Consider the following 18,453-nt stretch of genomic DNA (forward strand, 5'->3'; position numbering starts at 1 on the left):
AGAGATGAGTGATACTGCATGCAAATACCTTTTGTTCCTGGAAATATGTGGCTTATATATATCTTAGAAAGCAGGGCATGGACTTTCACAGTCTTTGTCCAGCAAGTGATAACAGCTGACAGCTTTACCTTGCATGGTATGTAAAACACATTGACTGTGAGTTCACTTTGGGATCTTATTCCGCATGGGAAAGCACTTGCAACAAATGGCTCACACAAGCCAGCCAGTGGCCAAGCTATTTCTGCACACAGGAAGTGATACAGTTGCAGACAGATAAATATAACTGCAAGATGTAATACGACTAGACAAGTTGACATATGGAAGCGACCACAGATTCTACATCATCACACTATTAATCCAGTATTTGATATGTTTGTCCCACATTCAGGGCATTCCATTACTAGGAAAGAGACCACTCTGCAGTCTATGGTTTCAGAAAATCAATATTCAAGAAGCAGTTTCTTAGATTCTACTGTGGCAGGAATATTTTTAGGTTTGCTGGGTTTATTCCTTGGTATAATTACTATGGTTGAGCACATCAAAAACTAATATTTAAATTTTAGGTAGTTGTTGGTTGATTAAATCATTCATTGGCTGGAGATGTCAGTGATGAGTTCCCCATCGGCTCTGTTCAGTTCAGGAACCTCATTTCTTCTGCAAAAGAAGGATTGTCTTTCTTGTAGAATCCCAATATTTTATAATAAAGCAAAATCGAGCAGTAAGTAAAGCTGCGTACACACGGCAAATTTTTCTCGCCCGATAATCGATATCGGGTGGAAAGAAATTGCAGGCGGGTGGAAGGCCCGATTTGTGACCCAACTCTTCAGTAACCACCCAAAAACTGGCGGGTGGTTGGTGAAAATTGCCGGGTGGTGCGCCCAGCTAAAAGGGGCTGGGGAGAACACTGTAAGACCTAAGCTTTACTCAAAACAAGAAGTGCTGCACAGCATATACCTTTCTAACATTATTATTTTCAGTATATAAGGACTTATCCAGGATGATAAATGCATGTTAACTGATTCTATCCCTGCAGTGAATGTTCAGGTGTGTGATGCTGCCAAGACTACCATCAGTTTTAATAGCTGATGTAACTATAAAACACAGTCAACAATTATGTTTTTTTAATTACTGCAGGAATCAAAACACAATCCGAAATCAAACCGTGCTCACTAACCAGTACATGTGAAAATAAATGTCTCGAGATAATGTTCACCGCTAGCTCTCTCGATCATGCTCTTCTCTTTAGAGGGCAGGTGCATACTACACTTCAGAATTTGAAGTTGTAAAATCAACAACTCAAATGACTTACCTTAACACTTTCATGTATGGTCTGCAGTTGGGCTGCTAAGGCCACAAATGTCTGGTAGATCTTTTGCATTGCCAAGGAAAGATCTGCAGAAAAAAAAAAAAATATGTATATTTGTTATGATAAATTGCTTGATACGGTCTGGTTAGCTATTACTCTCTTTCAACAGTTTAGTATAATAGATCAATATACAGACCATATCACTCACTGCGGGATCCTGAGCTCAGAATATTTTTAGGTGGATTCTATAACTCATCCCTTTACACTCACGAACAGTGCCAAAGCGAGTGAACAAAGTGGCCAATACATATAAGAGTTTGCACTCAGTATGGAATAGCAGTGGCTGTCTGGTAAGTGTGTGTCCCCTCTAGTTTAATGTGAAGAACGTGTGGGACAACAGCCTACTTCCATCTCCAATTTTCAATTAACTTTAACTTAACATAGCAGCACAATGCACCACTGCAAGTGCAATGTACTGCAAAGTTGTGTGTTGGTGAGTGATGGCAATCAAAAAGAAGTGCAGACACCTATCTTTACATTGCAGTGCCGTAGCAATACCCTTCAAATAAATAGGCATGCACAGGTGAATGTACACCTACGGACCCAGGCTCATGCAGCCACATAGATGTAAACCTGAGGATCTTCCGGGCCTGAGGATCTTCAAGAATGAATTACTGCCCAGTGCAAACAAATAGAGAGGACAGGGGGGCTTTGTTTTTTTTACTGCTTAATAGGAATATGTATTTAGCTTTTATATTTTATTCATGTAAATTATTTTATAAGCATGGTCTGGGCACAGGTAATAGAAAAAGTCACTCTGGGACTGTAAGGAAATCCAAAACAGGTACAAACAGTATTAAAAATTATTGCTTGTGCTTTTTGCTCCCATTAGAAAACATTTCTCTGGACTTTCTGGCTCTTTAGGAACTCTCCCCAGTAAAAAATGGAAGACATAAAAGAGAGAATACTCACTTTTCATCTTGATAGGTTGTTGTGGGACTAAAAATGAAGGCTCCCAAATCTAAAATCTAAGGATTTGGGTATTTACTTTTTCTAGGATCCCCACTAAAAAGCTTAGGGGCCTTTATTAAAAGGCATAGTGCCATTTTTATGAATGTCACCCCAATCCAACGGATCTGCATTGTAGCAAGAAATCGTAGTAATTTGCAATATTTTTTAGGATGTACAGTCAATCCAATAATTTCCTAATAAAAGTCTTAATGCAACATGAGATAACATGTACACACTGCATAGATGGAAATAAGCCTCGAGTGACTTTACCATCACACAAGCAATAGTGTCTAGCAATCAGAATATATTAATTAATGCAAATTATAGACACAGCAAGACACACCAATAATCAGTGTGGACCCACGTTTTCAGCCCCTCTTTCTACAATCTATCTATTCCACAAGATTGACAAAGACAAATCAACAAATCTTTACATTTTTTCTAAATTGAAGATCACTAGACATCCATCAGCTACTAAGCAACACAATGTGTTCATATGAGGTGTTCTCAGTGTTGACAAACACCTGCCTGCAGTTAAAACTATCACCCGACCACCGGATCCGCCGTCACAAAGAGTCCCCTGATATAAGTTTTACCTACTTTGTAGCAATCACCTGATATCAGGCTGGCAGGAGGTATACCCAATCATTGCTCAGCTGTTTTCTTAAAGGTATCAATAAATTATAATCAAATATACACAACACAGTGACTTGTTTTTAGGGTAATGGTACTTTCTGTTACTGAACAGATAACAAAAACATTGTACCACAAAAACACTGTTAGTGTAACAAAATACACTGGCCCTTTGACCTGTCAGTAATGTTACACGTTTGTGTGAATAGATTAATGATATGACACAATTCAATGATATTTATATAATTTGCCATAAAGCTTTCCATGAGTGTCCCCAGTAGTGTTGGGTATATATAGAGCTCTACTCCACCTTGGATATATTAGGTCAACCCTTTCATTTGTGTATCACCTTTACCTTCTTCTTCATTATGTGTACAACTGTTGTGTGTATACAATCCACCTCTATGTGCAATTCTTAAGGTTAGCTGTCCATATCCATGGTATGGTGCCACTAAAGACAATGATGCTAAATAAATAAATATTAATAATAAAGGTTGTTCCATATCAAATTATTAATACCAACATTGTAAGATGGTAACCACATACGGTATATTATTTTCACATTTAGCAGTAAGCCATACTATAAGCATTAAACCTTGGTAGGGCAGGGTCCTTTCCTCCTCTACTGTACTGTACTCCTTTTTACTGTACAGCACTGCGTAATATGTTGGCACTATATATATCGTGTTTTATATTAATAATAAAATAATGAAAAGTTTAGGTATATAACCATTTTATCAAACATTTGTCCCCACTAAAATGTGTAATATACCAGAAATTGTACTGAATTGTACAATGGCTTTGTGAGGTGCTTTTTGAGTTCTTTCTGCCATGGATTATAGGGGACACTTTTTAAGGTATTTTGCATAACTTCCCTGTCTTGGATTGGCTTGTTTGCTGATTATGTTAAGGTTTATTAATTTGTTGCCTTTATTTGCTCATTAAAGTTCTAGATAAGAAATGATAAAATATAATTTGATACTTGTAAATTCTTAGAACTGTTCATAGGATTCCAGGTTTAGCTAAAAAAAAAAATCAAATGCAACAATAAGGCTGGGCTTGCACCAATGCGCAAATAAAACAAAAAACATACAAACCATTACCATGACACAAGAAGAGAGCCTTTGCTATGAAAGTGACAATTGACCAAAACCAGTGCATGGAGAGCCACAAGCTTCATGCATGGCTCTCATGGATCCGGCAGGCTGTATGGACTATACTTTCCCCCTGAGACAAGACAGACTCCCTTCAAAATGAACAGAGAAACTGGTAGCCACAGGAGGGCAATTGCACAAATCTGGGCTCCTTATCTTTAGTATGCTCTTCTTTCCCAGCAAAGAGTCAAGTGATGGCATGGAATCCATGCCACTGTCTCCTGTCCCGGAATGTTAAGTATGGCTGTTTTAAGAGGCCCTCAACAATAGGTGTATGTTTAAGGCTGAGATGCACAATTTGTATCCTTAAGGGTCATTGACAGAACAGGTTTTCACATACTGAATATCTGTAAATTAGAGAAACCCCATCAGAAAAGGTACGAGCTGTCATCACATTGTCAGGCTTTGAATAAGGTAAAAATGATGGAGCCAAAATAAATAAACATTCATTAAAATTTGCTTCTGGGTAGACATGGTATTTTTGCCGGTTACATGTGTTGGTTGGAATACCCTTTGCCTAGCTGTACATGTCACACTGACACAAACCATGAGGGAAAATATAAAACCCATACACTGAAAAGCTATTTATCTGTATCTGCTTTTTGTTTCTGAACACTAGTCAAAAGGAAAGAAAATTAGAACTGCAGCAGGAAATTAATTCTGTCTCGGACTACATCTTACTTCTCTGGGTTTCCAAGTTCATTCAAAGCATTGCAGTGTATAACCAGAAAGCAGAGAAAGAAGCATCAATTTAGTTTTTTTGAATTATTCCTAAAAGGTATGTTTTGTTTTAAAAAGAGTGTGTGTGTGGGGGGGGGGGAATTAGAACACCTATTGGGTTTTTATTATTGGTTGGGACATTTTTAGAAAGATTTACTCTCACTTTCTGTGCTGTTGATGGATAGGGACAGGGTCACAGACAAGGGGGTTCTAGACTTCCCCTAGTCTACATTATTTATATTTATGTCTTTATTGCAATTTAAAGTGGCTCTTCCTTTCTGTTTTGTAGTCAGCAAGACAATATCTGTAATGGAGCATTGCATAGGAGTATAAAGTAGATGAGGTTCTGACCCTTTCCTATAAAAAGCTGAGATATGAATACAGCTGGACCGATACTTTAAAGTACAAGTAATCCCTAACCTAATGACAGTATCCTAAACAATTACTTTATTTAATAAATACTTTACCTTGTTTTTTTTTTGCCAAATACCTGTTGTCAGAGCTGCTATGACTGGTTGTTATCACCTGGTCACATCATTTTGCTGGACTGCACTGGGAGCAATGCCATGTTTACCTTTGGGCACAGTGGGCAGTGCCTATAGACTGGCAGATGCAAAGACGTAGATATTCCCTGTCTAGTTATCAGACAACCCCTACAAAGAACTTTTGCTCTGAGATCAACCAAAGGCTGGTGCCCTAAGCTGGTTGGAACCATGCCAGTCACCTAACTTGTTGTCATTTTTAGGACCACATCACTGAAAGGGCCACATTGGCATTTGCCCAAAGCATACCAGAAACAGGCATACACCAAAGACAGGTTACCCAATCTAAAGTCTGCACCTGTGTTTTAGATCTATTTTAGATGTGCTTAGACGTGTCCTTAGAATTCATCTGAATTCAGGTAAAGCATACATGCAGCAAACACTATATTTGTTATGTGTGTATAGCATGTAGCATGTTTGTTGTTCACACCCTATATAGATTTCATTTTTTCCCTTGAAGCCAGGGGTCTATTGCGAATGGGATTGTTAGGCTGTCATGGAAATCTATCTCAGCAGTCTGCCCTAAAATTTCTGTGGCCACCAAATCTTCAGCAGGTCATAATTGCAACCTCACGCAAATGGCAGGAGTGCCTGCATTAATAATATATACCTTTCAATGCCCTCAGAACATCCAAACTCCTAGATGCTTCAATATGCAATATGTCACACTTACACTTCTCATGCCATCATATAATTGCTAAATATTATGATGTGTGGCATGAGAGGCAGAAGGGTAGGGCCCATTCCCTCACGCAGAAAAGCTTTATTAAATATATATATATAAATATACATATAATATAAAACAGTTTGAAGTAACTGAATGTTCTTACAGGTTTTCAATGTGTAATAATATTATCCTCTACCTTTATATAACCCACAATCCTGCATGATGCCTCCTGACATCTCCACAGAAGTCATTCCTATCTCTTATTTACACAGTAATATAATATATAAAAGTCAAAGTTTCTTCGTTCCATTTACTGATACTTCTTCTAGCACAGCATAAGGTGTCCCGAGGGCTACAGTCACTAATATGTGATTTGTTTACTCTACACTAATGGATTATAAGTCTCAAGTGTGTGGCGCCAGATGTAGAATCTAGGTAAGTACATTTTCATAGGTCAGAGATCTGCTGATGCAAGCTGATATGTTTCACAGGCAAGCTTTGCAAGTTAAGTATTTCCATGCAATTTAATTCTTCCCTAATCGAGCTTGCAGTTTTGTTGGTTTTGGACTTAGTCACATTTCAGCATGTTGTCTACATTCACCATTGCTTCCCTTTGTCTGTGCTCTGTGTGTATGGTTAGAGGTGTTGCTGGGATGCAGAAAGGCCTGAGGCACCACGGGGTGATAAATGTTATATGCATTGGGCCCTACAGTGAATTCTAAGCATGATCAAATATTTTATTTATTTAATACACTTACTGGCTTCTACATGATGCTACCACCTTTAATAATTTTATATTTTGTCAATATGTTACACAGTACTTTATAGCAAAATTAGCTTTGGCTATTAAGGCCAATTTTGGGGGAAATCAAATAACTGTAATGCCATTTAAACATGATGTGATAATGTATAAAATCCATGCTGATAGTCTCCTGGCCAAGATTTGTACCTGGGAACCCTAGTACCAACCAGTATTTTAATGTCACCCAGAAGTAAAATTATATTTATGCAACAGCATTACAATATCCCCTATCACTTGCAGTATTATACCTCCTCAGTGCCATTGCAAATATTTAGCAGTAATTTAATCTGCCAACAGCACCATTATAACCACCCAGCAAAAACTTTATAATCTGACCATCCTGCGACACTATTCAACCCCTCAACACCATTTCAATCCATTATAATCCTCCAGCAGCACGATTTTATTACATATACAGAGCCATTATATTCAACCAACACCAACCTTCTTTATACCCTCCAGCAATACCATCATAATGTGTTATAAATCTTCAGCAATATCAATTAATTCTGGTATTCTGCAGTATTCAAATCCACACCATTCTAATCGTTCAGCAATACTGTGATAACGTGAATAGTATGGTTATATTCCCATAACAGTACTTTAAAATCCCTCCTTTTTATTCTGCATGAACCAGGTTATAATCCCCCAGCAATACCATTAAATTTCCAAGACAACATTCACACCCGTGGTGGTAACATGCTGCTTGGCTCTCTGCACCAGCAATTGCACTTTTTGTACAGTTCCCTGCCATCCTCATTCATTCCATATGTACTTCTACGGGTGAGACTCTACATGTAGCATCTAATCCAAGAAAGTGGCTCAAGGACATCATTTTGTTCTGGCACCAGGTAGTACTGAACCGCTCACCATTCATTTTCTGTGGCCTGCCGCAAATGAGTGCCTGACTAGAGAAAACAGTTCAAGGCAGCAAGGAAGCAGTAGCCACACTGCAACCTCACTGCCAGTCTAAGCATTGCCCAACTGTACTTACCCACAATTTTAACCTTCTTGCAACCACATTGGTAGACTAAAATTAAATTTTGTTCCTGGGTTTAGGTTTCCATCCTTTAAGAAAAGCATGTCAGCATTAGATACACTATAATGAAACCAGCCTACCAACCCCTGCACATTGGATATCATAAATTGCACAACAGATGCTATACATGCGGCAGATGTTACTTTGCTATTATGAGTTTTACAAAGGGCTGGTTTATTCATGTTTCTGACCCTGATGGGTGATCTAATAACGTCCATGGATTACTCCAACGTGCAGTAAGGAGAAGGTGGTAACCTTAGCTGTTTCTGTTCACAGAAGGAGACAATAGGGCAATCAGGAGACTTTTATTGGATCTACAGGTTCTTCCTGTAAACAGAGCCAATTGGTGCCTCTCCCTAATGGAGTCATAGCTTCTCCTCTGGCAGTAGGTAGCACACAGCTAATACCATGCCATTGTGCTGGCATTAGAGCCCAGACCAAACAATTCCACTGCTCCATGTTTCTCAGGTGTCAGTTCTGCATGGAGTCTTGTAAGTATAAATCTCTGATAGTCTTTAGGGGTTTCTCACACTAATTCTGCCTTATTGAGTCCAATGAGCTCACGTTTTAGGGAACCCCCGGATATTCAAAACCCAATTCTAAACTTTTAGTATGCATGTTTACTTATCAGTCACCTTATCTAACCACACACATTCAACATGATTGTTTTCTGGAACACATTAGGATGTCAGTTGGTAATTTGATTTTATAAACATCCGGAATAAATTGTTATGAGTCATATACAAAAAAATAAAATGCAAAAAATGGTGTTGTAGTTTGTTTATTGTGTGAACATATTTTGTATAATATTACTATTCCAAATATTTCTCTCCTATTTATCCTAATTACAAGGCCCTTAAAGTGGAACTAAACCAAGAACAAAAAACTCTCCTTCCACAGAGCCCCGATCTCTCTGGCAATGTCCTCGTTTATGTCCCGTGCCATCCTGGAATCCTCTGTGCTCCCATTCTGTCTTTATCTGTATCCCATTGACCATCCTTACAATCCACTAGATCACCGCTTTGTATATCTGTTACTCAAATCTACCTTGAACAAAGTCAGCAGTTTTATCTCTCACAGTTTTATTGTTTTTATTAAATATGTTTCTCGTGTCCATAGTACAAATTAGTATATTAATAGAACAAAACTCAAAAAAAGTTTACAGAACAAAACAAAAACTGATATATTTTTACCTGGATAGAATTGATATGAACACAGCACCCTCTAGTGGCAGCAAATGTTAACATCGCATAGGCTAATAGCAAGCATGTCTAGGGGCTCTATCTTTACAGCCTGTGAATTTTACTTTACCTTTTATTGAAAAAGACTTCAGGATAGGGCGTTGGATCACTGTAAACACCACCGATAATGTGCACAGAATAAATTACTAGCTATTGTTCAATTTATTTTTTGTCGAATAGCCCCAAAAAATGGATGAAGCAGCACAAAGTGCCTGTCTCTTCATGTCCTGACATCACTGTGCTGCTTTTTCTTTCACTGTACATTTACAGGCTGTGAGAGGATGTTGGCTTCCATCACCATCAGGCTCTTATGCTCACCTGTGTAGTAGAACACCGAGTAGAAGATGAGGCAGTATTTAGTCGGTCTCTGTTGCATGGATGTCCGCTGACAGGAGGAGAGAGTAGAAGGATATCCTTATAATTTTCCGGCTGCTCCTTTACAAACTATGAAAAAGCTGGTATACTGTATTGGTAGACTGAGCTGCAGAAGAAACAAATCAGATCACTGACTTGCCTATGCTTTGTGGAAAGCGGTTCCTTGAAACCCCCCATCCCCACAGTCGGTATGGAATCACAGAAAAGCAGATCTAACATCTTTGTTCTTTGGATTTGTACACCATCACAGTTGTTGTGCACCACAAACTTCTTTATTATGTGCAGGATAGTATGTGGATGATTTGAGCTGTGAGGTTTGTTCTTTTGCCTGTAATTGTTAGTATTGCAACCCCTAATGTTCAGTGCTGTGTAATATGTTGGTTCTTCTCATATTTATATATATATATGTGTGTGTTGAATAATAATAAAAATAAACAAACCTTTTGATGTTTTTCCCATCAGGAAGAAATGCACTCTTTAAAGAAAACAGTACAATACTTTTAAATATAAAAAAATTAAAAAAGTAATATATTTTTTTTTTAACATATTTGTCCATTTGTTAGTTTATAATAAATATTCCAAGCTTGGTATTTAGTGTAAATTTGTGCCAAAAAAGAACAATACAAAATTTTGGGGGGTAACAAATTGTTATTGAAAGTATAGTGACGCTGCTGACCGCTCTGGGTATCAACACATTAATGATCTCAGGCAAGCATGTATCTGTTCCTGAGCACGAAGGAGTTAAAAGTTTTTGGGTTCAGCGTGATTTGGTAAGAATCCCAATCTCATCACAGACACTCCAGCAGCCTGGACCGGCTCCATACATGCTGGTGGTAACATAATGAAAACCAGTACTATGGAATTGTACGTGGAGGTGTGAGCGATGCTTTGCCATAGCACTACATTATTGCTCTTTAAGGAAGCCTAACAATTTCTATATAACAGCAACAAACCTCAAGACCTTAAATGATCCCCCATTTCCTTTCCTCTGCCAGTAGGTTTAGGTTCCTTTAATGTACAGACCATCTGTGCTGTAGAGAAATCTAATTACTGACCCTATTAGGGATATCTGTCTGTGGGACCTGGCGAAAATGGATAGCAAGCATGGCTTCTGAAGGTTCAATTAGCAAAGATCAGAGCTTTGAGAATGTGTTTTTTTCATCAGATGTCCACATCTATTATATGTCCGATTGTAAATGTTTATGTTACAGGCACTGCTCTGAAGCGTAACATTTCCATAGACAGTGTTGGAAAGGTAGAAGCTTTTGAACATTTGTAATACAGGTTGACAATCAGAAATCGATAATCCGGTTCTTGAAATGGGTACTGAAATGTTTGGACAGTGATCAGAAGAAGGAACGAGCTAAAGCATTCAAAGCTGTTTTGGCCCATTTTGAAGCTGCAGAGGACTTTTTGGCTGGGTTAGTGACTCAGGATGAAACCTGGCTCCACATCTATGATCCTGAATCCAAGGAACAGTCAAAGGAATGGCGCCACAGCAGGTCTCTGCGGCCGAAGAAGTTCCGAACCCATAAATCGACCAAAAAAAAGTCACAACGTCCGTTTTTTGGGACAAAGACGGTATTCTGTGGGTGGACTACCTACCTCAGGGCCCAACCAAAGGACTTTTATTTGAACGGTCTAGAAAAGCTGCAACTAAGCTGTACCAAATGCATCAGTCTCAGGGGAGAATATGTTGAATAAATGTCCTTGGCTCTCTGCTTTCTGGGTAAAGCCAGGAAATTCTCAGCAGCCCCTCGTGTGTGTGTATGTGTGTATATATATATATATATATTATATATATATATATATAGCCAAGTAAATGGCTGGCTTCTACTGTTTTACTGGAAAATATAAATCTACATGCAATTTAATTACAACTGATTTCTACACAACTGTTGTACAATGTTACTTAACGGTCACATTAATGAGTATATTTCCTTGCAAAACGTAATACAAACATTGAAAAAAGAAAAAGCTATATAGTTACACTTACTGGAAATTTTCTACATCTTGGCAAATTACTTGAGGTAGATTTTCATCCTTAAGTGCTTTGCTGTCTCTGCAGGAAACAAGAGCCATACCTAAGAAAAAGTGTGTTCAGAGGCGATTCCACCACTGCTGCGTCTGCTCTTTCCAGCTCGAAAAATGTAAACTGGCAAAACTGAATATGGTTTTGTATTTCACCCTTTCATTTTTTTTTCCCCAACATTACTGTGGATGGAGGCAAGTAAAGCATCCTGCCAGCAATCATACAGAGCAGAAAAGGTCTTCTAGTGTGTTATGTTTATCATGCAGATCTAAGTGGGCTATAGCCACTAACTGATTAGCAACCACTAAGCACAAAATCTCACTACAAGCTGCCAGAAAGGCCCTTCTGGGATAATTCAGAATTAAAAAAAAATGTAGGAAATATATTAATAATACTACTTTATAAGTAGTTTGCAATGATAAAATACTGAATATTGAGACTAAATCCTGATGTTTAAAAACATTTCCCCAAACTTATTTTTTTTGCTTTCTATTACAAATTTACTGTCATAAGTTGCACAACAAAACGTAAAAATAACTTACTCAGGCCGGGTTCCAGTTTTATCACCTAAAAGGAAAAAAAATTAGAAAGTTCATCAAATGATGCCTATTTTGATGTAACCAATGCTATTAAAGTATGTTAACATAGGCATGTTAAAATCTTTAAAACTGGGTTTGTATCCATCAATAAAGGACATACCACATGTGAACAAACACCCCTCCTCTTCCTCCATCACTTTGGGTGAGGATTTGCGTGTAACTAACAGTTTAATATTAGGTTTAATATATACTTTATAGCTATCTTAGTTATCTAAAGGCTTTTCGTTTGCACAAAACTATGGTGCAAGATATTGGGGTGCAGAACTGCCACTTACAAAACAAGATCACCTATTAGGAAAAAAAAAACCAAAAAAAAAAACCAGCACATACTTTTTTTATCTGAGGAACTGCTGAAATCTACTCCACCAAGACCTTCATTAGTAGTAGTCTGTGCTGCTGGTGCTGTTAGACCCAGAGGATTCTGTCCAAGACCTGTAATTAAAAAAGGAAAAAAAAGTTTTAGCATGCCCGAGATGCTGTACAGACCAAAATAGTTGACATTTTGCGGAATAAAGAGCAGGTTGAAGGAAGGGTATCAGTGGCAATTGACCTCAAAAGGTACAAATTGCTCAACGAACCCCTACCAAGCTGGAGAGGATACACTTTTATCAGTAAACCTGGGTGATCCAGCAAACCCAAAAAGGATTTCTTAAAAGTAATTTGCTATTTGTTAGCAAATGTTTTTAATCCTGGTCGAGATCCATTCCAGGTTTGCTGGATCATGCAGGTTCACTGATGAAAGAGTATCTTCTTCAGCTTTAATGAATCAGGACCACTGTTTGCTTCTCTTTCCAAACCTGACATTGCTTTGTATTCCAGCTGTCAAATTGCTCTCTACACTCTATTTTTTGGGTGGCTACGCTGCCTTGCAGGAAGCCATGGAGCCTCGTGTAGCCAACCTGTGTACACACTCCTGGCCTCGCCTGCTGCCATATGGCCCAAAATGCACTCGACCCAAAGCCTAGAAAAGCAAGCTACTGCTGCATCTAATGCAATGCAAACAAATGAGAGCAGCTACTTCACTGTACCTTAAATACCCTTTGTGTGATGTACTTGGTGAAAGCATCTGAAGTTGTCAAGATCACATAAGAAAGCTGAACACGTACCTTCTAATAATAATATTAGATATATATAATATCTTATTAATGAGTTGTTTTATATGCAAACTATTTTTATATTTGGGTTACATTTTTATTTCTTAATTCATTAACTTTTAAAGTGAACCTCTACTTTTATTAGGGAAACTAACAGGTTCTCTTTACAGCAGGGGCAATAAATAAGTTGAATCTTCTCTGTGCTCCTCTGACAGTCGAATCCTAAGACTCCTATATTGTTAGACCTGCCAACCAGCACACAATTTGTGACTTGTACAAATTATAGCATTTGAGGGAATTGAGGAGCATTGAGGTTACTTCTCACCTATAATTATAGCCCAGGCAGCATGGTGATGGAAGGACAAGTACCGGCTCCTTATGGTACCTTCCATATGGGAAAAGTTCAGGATGGCTTTTTGTAGAATTTTTCTTTTAGTCACATTGCTTGTGTAGCTGAAAGTATTGTAAGAATCGCTGAGGGTGGACTGGAGTCATTATTTTTCCTAAATGTGAACAGTATGAACATCCAGTAACAATGTAATTTCTGATAATAAATTCAAAGTCATGGATCTCCATCCCACCATCAGCCAGCAATTAGTATTCATGCTTCATGTCTTGGAAAACACCATCACAGGGGGTGATGCTATGCATAGCGGTTGCCTTAAGGAATCAGCAGTGAATCATTTTGAGATAAAATGTCAGCGCTCTGTCCAAACCTCAGAAATGTCTCCTTCAGCTGTTCTGTCAAGAGAAGGATAATGCAGAACAGTGAGTTTTCCTAATGTGCTGCGATCTGCAGCCAAACCATAATAAACTTGTCTCCTCTAATGCAAACCAAACTGGTATACAGCCGGTGTTAATCTGCAGGATGGAAGTAAGTAAAGTATCAGTGGAAACACTGGGGTTTTCATCGGCTTTGTGGTTGGTATTCATATTTGCATTATGTTGTAATTCATTATTGTATAATACCAGTTATTATAAACATATAAGTCTGAAGAGATCATCAAGGACATTAAACATACATGTCTCTGAAGCTTCTAAGGGTACGTGTGGTCTAAAACATACAAGTTTTTAAAAGTGTTAAATGTATTTGGGTTTGTGGCTGTAGGTATGTGGCTGAATTTACCAAATAGGTTTTAGTGGAATTTAGGGGCTAATAAACTGTTAAAAAGAAACGAATAGAGAGCTGAGCACTGCCATGGGGAACATGTACTGAAAAATTTAGGTATTGTTTAGCAAAGAGAGGTCTGTTCATGAACTTTAACATTTAAATTAGGCAAATTCTTTAATGAGGCATACAGACCCACTGTGCATCCCCCACTTCCTGTACCATTCTGAGACACATGGCATGGGGTATGGTCACAGTGTTGAGGGACAGGACCTCTGCACACATTCAGCCCCTTAAAATGTATGTAGGGGTTTGTTGGGGGACTTATAGTGGATTCTGGAAGCCCGCTTTATTAGGGTGAGCAAATATCTTCCCCCTGCCAAGGGAATTAGTACGGGTTATATTATTACCCCTTATAACCAAAACTTAATTATAACACAAACACAAAAGTACTTTATAGACTTATTTTGACAGTCCTGATCTAGGCTATCTAGACCTTTATACAGAACTTTAAAGGCAAGGCTTATTTATGCCTCCAAAAGATATCTTAACAATAGGGGTACTCAAGGAAATATATAACTGGGCTTTAAAAACTAGTTTGTTCCTTGAAGATTTTTTAGATAGCATATTTGCCACTTTGTCCATATGGTGACTGCTTACCTTAGTCAGTAATCAAGCAGAACAACAAAAAGAAAAGAATGACTTGTATCAAGTTGCAGAGCTGCTTCTTCCCACAGAAGTTGGTGGCTAACAGGATCACTGGAGTTCCAAGGAAAAATGGTCTGCGGAGAATATTTGTGTTGATAACAAAAAAATAAAAGCATGGCTTTGGTTGAAATTAGACCAGGGTTGTCTAAGTGTAGAAAGGTTTTTTTAAGTAAACAGTAATTTTCTGACTCTTTGTAAAGCACACTTCATTACATTTACTGTAGTCTGGTAATGAAAGAACTTTTGGGATCCTGGTCCTTGTGGACTTAAGTTTGTCGGTCTGATCTAGGTCATGGAGACCTTAATCCATTACCATATTGTTAATACTCAAGGGTTTTCGCAGCTCTGTCACTATATGAAACAAATATATATATATAAAATGAAGCATGTAGAATTGCATTAATTTTATTTACCAGCCCTGCTGTCTATGACATGACAGCTCCAGTTCCAGTCCTGCAGTCGGTGACTTTATTTTTCTGTGGCTGTTCTGGCACCCAAATATCCAATCTTTTCTAGCTGCAGTCATAACTGAAATGCTGAAAGTCCCTACAGCACATCTCTTCCTTTTCCTAGACTCTGACAGTCATTAATATAATTTGGTAATAACAAGCTGCAGTGGACCCTGTATGACTTCGAAACATAAAGTCAATAAAAAAGTCTGATATTTACTTATATAGGTAAATTAGAGGAGTTCTGTCTTATAGGACAGTCGTCAAAACTTTTCAAGTGCGGCAACAAATAATAACCCCATCATAACCACAATATGACTTTGTAAATCTAAAGACCTTATGTAAATCAGCTATTATTAAATCAACTATTGGTTATTTTATTATCAGGTTAACAAAAGGGTTAAGCATCAGTTTAAAAATTGACCCAAAACTATTATATTTTACTTTTTAAATTAAATTGTTTTAAATATTAGCACCTCGTGTTGCTAAATGAAGAATTGTAAAACTATTGAAATCCAAATGTTAAGCATGTAAACCTATGAAAATAAAATTGTGTGGCTGAAGCGGACGCCTTGGAATATGTGGAGAGTAAGTGTGGCTTCCCAAAAAAATTATAATGGTTTTGATTATGGTTAATAACGGTTTGAGTTTTTCTTATTCAGTTTTGTAAATGTTTTACCTTTTTTTAATGTAAGAGTTTTACGTGTGTTTTAAACAGTCAATACAAAGCAAAACAAATCCCAAAGCATTGGGGTAGAGAAGGTTAACACGATACAGCAGGGTTCCCTCCAGCGTTGGCTAGGGGTTCTAAAACCCCCCTGGCGTTCTATATATGTCTGTATTTTGTTTTATTTATTAAAACAAGGGTGCTTAAAAAAAACTGAAATGTAATATATATATATATATATTTTTATATATATTAATAATGATTACTTCATATTATATACTTTCACTGCCTGTCCCCCCCCAACATCACCGGGAACGTCTGTGCACCGCCGGCTGAAGAGCGGAAGAAGAGAACGGGCACGGACATGCAGGATACGGATGGGACCAGGTAGGTGTTTTTTTAAAAATGTTTTTAGTTACCCCGAGTGCGGCTCCGAGTTACCACTTTCAACATGTCTTTTTTTTTTTTTTTCACCCCGAACCACACTTAGGAATACCACCAAAGGGGTAAGCAAAGAATAATTTGTGCCTCTTATGTTAGTTTAGGTGACACCAATGATCTTCGTGGCTATCTGTAAGGGTGATATTCTATCCAATAGTCAGTAACATAAGAGGCATTCTTCCCACTGACCACCACACTAATGTACTGTAAGGTGTGCATATAGTAACTGTAGTAAGGACTCCCCAATTTTGAAAAAGGTCAAGAAACACTTTTTAGAAGCTGAGTGAGAAGGTGTAGTGGGTGGGTGGCAGCCCCTGTATTGTGACCCAACTTTTCAACAATCATCCATAAACATCGGGGTGGTTATTGAAAAGTGCTGGGTGCTGCACCAAGGTAAAAGGAGTTGGGGAGAACACTGCTATACTTGGACTTTCTGCACACTAACCATTGGAAAGGTTGAAGACATAGGACGGATCAACTGTAATTCTAGCAAGATTTTTCAAGTGAACCTGTCCAAAAAGCACAGCCTCCTGTTGATGATCTGCTTCTAAAAATGAAAAGTGCCTTGTTGTTATGATGACTTCATGTTTAAGCCATGGACCCAAAAAAGCAACACAGTTTTGAAAAGACAAAAGTTGTCCTCTGAGTACTCCTCCACTGAGGAGGACCAAACCTTGCATATTCAGTTTGTAGCTTTATATGTACACTAGAGCAGACAAGGGTTATTACACAGCACTGCTTTCTGTCTGCTAATGCTGCACAATAATTTAGGTTTTCTGTTTACTTACCCAATGTCCTATCAGTCTTCCCTGATGAAGATTTGTAAAAATGAACACCTAGTACCCTTACTTAATTCCCGCATTTTCTCCAACAGACAGACAAATATACCCGATCACATTCTGAATTGTATCATTTCAGACAGAATTCGGATTTCTCTGTGCCAGTTCCTTAAAGCTGTAAAAGTTAAACTGTTCCAGCAGTCGGCTCCTAGGTGGATTTTTTTTCAACTTCCTGATAAAAAGTGCAGCATTTAAAAAATGCATCGTTCAGGTTGTAACGGTTTCCATAAACAAGAAAAGTGGTCTACCAACTGTTTTTACACAAAGTCCCTCTATTACATCCTGCTGGCCAGTTCTGAACTAGCATTGGGAGCCTGCACACCCCCCAGGATTCTTTACTTGATACAATGCTTTATGGAGCACACCCTGTGTCAGCAGACAACCCTAGAGAATAAAAGGTCCTATTTTTTTCCTTTAGCCAGTACAAATGTTAAAGGATCAAGGTAGAAAAAGACATCATGAAGTTGCAAATACAAAAAACTAAGGTATTTTACAAAAAGGAAAAATATTTTGTAAATTGCATACGGGAACATATTGATTAAAGCTAGTCAAGGAAACTAAGTAAAGTGAACCGAAAACTTTGGCTATTCTAGTACAAAAGGAACAATAAGCACATTTTTCCTTTGTTCTCCCCCACTAGACCACCTAGGATTCATGAGTAACTTTCACTTTTACCACATCTTGTGACTTTCAACTGGTTTAGCAGGACAAAACCTACAGAGAACAATATACATTTCCCTTACATTGCTTTGCTTGTGGACTACCTCCTTCAGGGCTAGAGTACTGCATAGTGTGGAGGTAACAAGATTGTCAAGTAAGGTAATATTTCTATGGCAGTTTGATAAAATATAAGTGCAATACAAGAAAGTTCTAGTACTTTCTATAAATTTTGTAACTCTGTTTAGCTTCTTGTTCTCTAAATTTAGTCTCTATCTCGACCTTTTAAACATGGAAAAATTTTACAAATATAATTTAGTGAAAATCAGGCACCCTTGCTAATGCATTTTTGATATTTCACACAGTTGA

At 37.9% G+C, this 18,453-nt stretch overlaps 1 long non-coding RNA gene across 1 annotated transcript; it reads right to left on the reverse strand.

Annotated features, from left to right (window-relative positions):
- Window positions 1–11,480: 11,480 nt before the first annotated feature.
- Window positions 11,481–12,556, reverse strand: LOC140344586 (uncharacterized). Its single transcript, XR_011923607.1, has 3 exons — window positions 12,452–12,556; window positions 12,065–12,089; window positions 11,481–11,552 (listed from the first exon to the last, which is right to left on the reverse strand). It is a non-coding gene; the product is annotated as an uncharacterized lncRNA (long non-coding RNA).
- Between the last annotated feature and the right edge of the window lie 5,897 nt (window positions 12,557–18,453).

This window comes from Pyxicephalus adspersus, chromosome 1, assembly GCF_032062135.1.
Source record: "Pyxicephalus adspersus chromosome 1, UCB_Pads_2.0, whole genome shotgun sequence".
NCBI classification, from domain to species: Eukaryota; Metazoa; Chordata; class Amphibia; order Anura; family Pyxicephalidae; genus Pyxicephalus; species Pyxicephalus adspersus.